At 45.7% G+C, this 5080-nt stretch overlaps 1 protein-coding gene across 1 annotated transcript in view; it reads left to right on the top strand.

Annotated features, from left to right (window-relative positions):
* Positions 1–3501: 3501 nt before the first annotated feature.
* AAR2 (AAR2 splicing factor homolog (S. cerevisiae)) overlaps positions 3502–5080 on the top strand; it is a 20988-nt gene continuing 19409 nt past the window's right edge. The window contains exons 1-2 of the mRNA XM_008568842.1: positions 3502–3574; positions 3838–3901. The gene's annotated coding sequence lies outside the window, so the exon portion shown is untranslated. The remainder of the gene's footprint in view (positions 3575–3837; positions 3902–5080) is intronic.

The following is a 5080-nucleotide window of genomic DNA, read 5'->3' as shown; positions in this document are numbered from 1 at the left end:
CTTCCTTGGCCTCTCTCTCTCTCTCTCTGACCTTGTACATTAAAAGTGAAATAAATGTGTTTGATGCTGAACCACACACTTCCTTGGCCTCTCTCTCTCTCTGACCTTGTACATGTTGGCACTGTGGGAACAGCTAAAACTGGAGTGGAGACATCCAACTTAGAACTCTTTTATTCAACAACTATTGGGAGCTCCCAGTGTGGCCCAGGTCTTGGGGTAGGCTCTTTAGGTACAACAACAAACAGGACAAAGTCCCTGCCCTCCAGGAACTCACAGGCTAGTGGAGGAAACAGACAACAAAACAGGCAACCAGTCAAAGAGAATTACAGAGATCAGCACCAGGATGGAAATACACAGGGGGAGGGGACAGAGGGTCATTAAAGGAGACCATTTTAAATAACGTGACTAGTTAGGGCCTCCCTGAGATGTTGATTTTTGAGGTGAATGAAGATAAAGATCAAGTAAGGTGAGATCAAGGCCTTGGGTGAGAGCATTCTAGGTACAGGGGACAGTAACCCCGCGGGCCCCAAGACAAGGAGGGGCTCCTCTTCCTGGAAGTAGAGCACCTACATTGGGGTCTCTCTTCCTGCAACTACCCTACATGGGAGCCTAGTGGGTAATGTATACAGCAATCCCCAACTTCAGCCTTTGCCTATGACCTTCATCTATGTTGCCATATCCTCAAACCACCTGTCCTGTTATTGACTTGTTTTTCTTTAAATTGACTCACTTGGAAAAAAAAATTTAAAAAGGAAACTATGTTATCCTCACAAATAGAAAACTAGTGTCAATGCCAAAAATAGAAGGCCTTCATAAGAACAAATGCAAAAATATTAAAAACTGCAATCCGTGTAAAACCTAAATTCATCCCTTGGACCACCTGAGGTGCACATATCACACTTTCCTTTTTATTCTACCAGGCAACTCACCACAGGCCAGCTTTCTTTATTGCTCCAAATCTCACAAGCAAGTCTTTTTTCCATGTATATATATTTTTTCAGAGTTGAAATCATCTCGTACATACCATACTAAATACTTTTCTAAACTTATATCCTGAGTATTTCCCTTTAACTTCAAATACTGAATACTATTTCTTTTCTTTGAAAAGGTAATTCATTAAATGAAACAAAAGGTCATGTGGAGAAAATTAATTCATCAGTCCTCTCCAGATTCCTGTCCATTGTCAGAAGCAATTACTGTGAGGAGCTTCGTGAATCCTTCCTTCTCTATTTTCCTTGTAGGCTTCCTTTAGCAATCTTTGACTCCTGGGGTTCTGGAATAGGATTTGGTTTGCAAACACTGGGTCTCTACATAATACCTCAAGGCCCCACATACCGTGGATCTGTGTCTCTGTCTCCCATACATACAGGGCCAGCCTCTCTGCTTCTTGGGGATAATCTCAGGCTGGTTCACCTACATCAGTATTACTCAACTGGGATGGGGTGGGAGGCTATTCTGCCTCTCCCCCAGGGAACATTAGCCATGTCTGGAGACATTCCTTGTTGTCACAACTGAGAGGTGCTACTGGCTCCTGGTGGGTAGAGGCCAGAAATGATGCTAAACATCCTACAATGCACAGGACAGCCACCTACAACAAAGAATTATCTGGCCCCAAATGTCAATAGTGCCAAGGTTGAGAGACTCTGATCTGGATGGACATGCAACCCACAGGGTGGGATTCCCAGGCCACCATCTATAGCCTCAATGTCTCACATTCAGTGCCCTGGAATCTCAGAAAATGGTGAATCCACCTGGAACGGGGAGCTCTGAAACCAGACCACGGAGCTCAGTGCCTAAGACTAGGAGTGGGGAGGGGTAGAGAGGGAGCTGAGCTACTTCATGCAGGAAATAGAACTGACAGGACAGGCTGAGATGGATATGCATGACTGTGACTGATGGAGGCTGTCTTTGGTTAATCTTGCAGCGGCTTATCATGATTAACCATGACTGCAGGGCCTGGCCTAGTCTGCAACCCACTAAGAGATGAATTTTGACTGAGACAGATTGGCGTGTCCAGCTGTCACTGAGGAAGTATGACAGACAAGCTAAGGAGCGGCAGCACAGAGACAAAAACAGCCAGTCAGACTTTGCTTTGCATGCTAGCTCTGCCACTCTAGCTGTGTGGCACTTCTCTGAACCTCAGTTTACTCTTCTGTAAATTGGGAATACTAATACCTACTTACTAGGGCTAGTGTAAGGATTAGAAATAATATCCAAGTGGCCTGCCCTACAGATTTTGGTCTTGACTAGCCAATCCTCACAATCACATAGGTCAATTCCTTGCAATAAATCACTTGATATATGTTAGGTTTGGCAAGATGGGGAAAAGGGAGAGAAACCCTAGCCAGGTGCTATTTCATCCAAGCAGCTTTATTCCACAAGCGTGGAGGGGAGACTGAATCAGATCAGTTCCCCTGAACAAAGGAAAGCAGGAGGTTTATAAGATTTTGAGGGTTCTGGCAGAGTAATGTGCAATTTCGAAATCAGTGGTGCTAGGTGACACAGCCCTTGTGGTCAGCTAACATTTGGTTGGTTAGGGCATAGGCTCCTGATTCGTGTTGCCACTATATCAGTACAAAGCATTCCTCCCAGCCCAGCCCAAATGCCTGCTACCACAGCCCACAAGATGTCCCTCTGATAACGGTCATGTTTGCCCCTTCCCAGGAGAGTAATTTTGCTGACCAGTTCCTAGAGCAGAAAAGGAAAAGGGGAGGGGGAGTAGGATGGAAAATTGCTTAACATGGCTATGCTAATGTTAAGCCAGCCATGAAGCCTAATAACATACATCTCCTACTGGCTGTGCTTCTTTGGTGGAACTCTTACTGATTACAACTACCTAGCACAGGGCTAGGCCCACAAATAGAAGCCATGTATTAGTACCAAACTACTGTTGTTATTAATTAAATGTATAATATTTGTACTGAGCTGAGCCTTTATGCCTAACTTTGTGCTAGGTTCCAGGGTAACAGTGCAGAACAAGCCAGGCAGGTTCCTTCCTTCTGTGTGTACTTATAGCCTGAATGAGATATCAGACTAAGTCTGCAGGACACTGGATGATTATGGCTGGAGGGACTGATGGGGTGACTATGCTGTTGCTGGGACTGGTTCTCTCTGGGCTGGAGGTTGGGTTTCTGAGGCTCTCCCCTAAGGCTGAGTGTGACTGAAAACTGGGACTGGGTGATAATAGGGTAGCTGTGATACTGTGATTCGGATAGAGAGATTGGTTGACCAGGACCTGACTGAGCTTCTGCCTGTGGCTACTGGGTAGCATGACCCTGACCATGCTTCAGTGACCATGACTGCTTGAGGCCAAAGCACTATGGCAGGTGGATGTGATTCTGGCAGCGGATATAAAAATGCATAGTTTAGTGAAAGTCGTTATCCACAATTCAGGGGCTAAAACGAGAAAATTATAGTAGCAACAGACATCATATGATTGTGCAGAACCTTAAGGGGCGGAACGTTCTTCGGCGACTGAAGGCTCCGCCGGACCGCTTTCTCCGTCGCTCCTATCCGGCGCCAAAGCGGAGAGCTTCCGGTGCGCTGTCGCGGTACCCGACCGTGGAACGAATCGGTGAGTACGGCCTCCTGGCCTCTTTTTCCTCCTCTATTTTCGATGTATGTGGGGCCGGGCCACCGCCCTTCTCGGCTTGGAATCGCGGAGTGCCCTGATCTAGGCCCACCTCACCGGTGCGGCCGCGTCTCCGCCTGTGGGCCGGTGGTGGGACGCTGGTGTCTCTGGAGGACTTTCTCCCTGAGGAGCCGTCGCCAAAGACACCGTCGCCAAGACTTACCAGGGAACACGGAGTAACTTCGTTTTTTTTCTTAACTTTACAGCTTGGGGGCTGGAGACGTTGGCTGCACCTGATCTGGTTCTGCTCTGTTCTCTGCGTGACTTCGGGTAAGGTCTTTCCCCGAACCGAGCCTTCGTTTCTTGTCTACAAAATGGACATTGTGCTTTTATTAAGTAAATGTTTATTAAGTATCTAATATGTGCTAGGGATACAAAAGGACTCAAGTCTCCTGGAGGTGACACTCCTCAATCAAACATGCAGAATTGCAACCCTAATAACTGAAATGGGAAGGTACAGGGCACCGGGAGAGTGTATCACAGGAGACCTGACCTAGCCCCGAGTCAGGAAGCTTTACTGAGGAGGTGAATATTGAGCTGAGGTCAGAAAAACGATTCGACAGAGTGGGGAGGGAAGTTTTCTACTTGGGTAGAGCCTGTAATTTGAGGGTCTGAAAGAGACCAGTGTGACTGGAACAGAGAGCTTGGAGGGAGAGCATGGTATAAAACAAACTGGAGGGGTTGCCAGGGTCCAGACTTTGTAGATCATGGCAAGAATTTTTGTTTCCCAGGAGTCACATGGAAAGCTTCTAAAAGGGTGTTAAGTGTGGTTGGTGACATGATGAGACTGGCATCTTGAAAAGGTCTCTCTGGCTGTTGGGTGGAGAATGAATTGAGGGGCAAACATTCTCTGGGTGAGGGATGATGTAGCTTGGATTAGGCAGGTGGGTGGATGTGACTTTGCATTTCAGGACTGTGAGGAACTCACAGAGCTCTAAGTGAGACAGGTTGGTATGCTGCAGAGTTCTGTGCATGTTTAATAATAAACCTTTCCCCGGCATCTCCTCTGTGCCAGGCCATATGCCAGCTGCTGGAGATATAGTGAAGAGAATTACAGGCTGGTGGAATCAGAATGAAAAAAATGTCATTATCAAGGAGGAGCACAAAGACACCAAAAGGAAAAAAGTCTAGTTGATGAGCAGTTATTACAAATGGAATATCTATTCATTCAGCAAATATTTATTAAGTATTTTCTGAACTCAGGGTTATGGGTAGGAAGATGAAGATACAAATTATTTGGAACAGTGGTTTTCAAACTTTTTTGACTATGACCTGCAGTAACAAACACATTTTACGTCATGAACAAGTGTAAGTACAAACCCACGAAGCTGTGGAAAACAATACTTATCCAAATTACTCTTTATGTATTCTGATATTTTAAAATTTTTGTTCTTTTTTTTTTTTTTTTTTTTCCTTTTTTTTGTCTTTTTTCGTGACTGGCAACGGATC

Source organism: Galeopterus variegatus, unplaced genomic scaffold, assembly GCF_000696425.1.
Source record: "Galeopterus variegatus unplaced genomic scaffold, G_variegatus-3.0.2 Scaffold3, whole genome shotgun sequence".
NCBI classification, from domain to species: Eukaryota; Metazoa; Chordata; class Mammalia; order Dermoptera; family Cynocephalidae; genus Galeopterus; species Galeopterus variegatus.
This window is presented reverse-complemented; position numbering and strand designations above follow the sequence as displayed.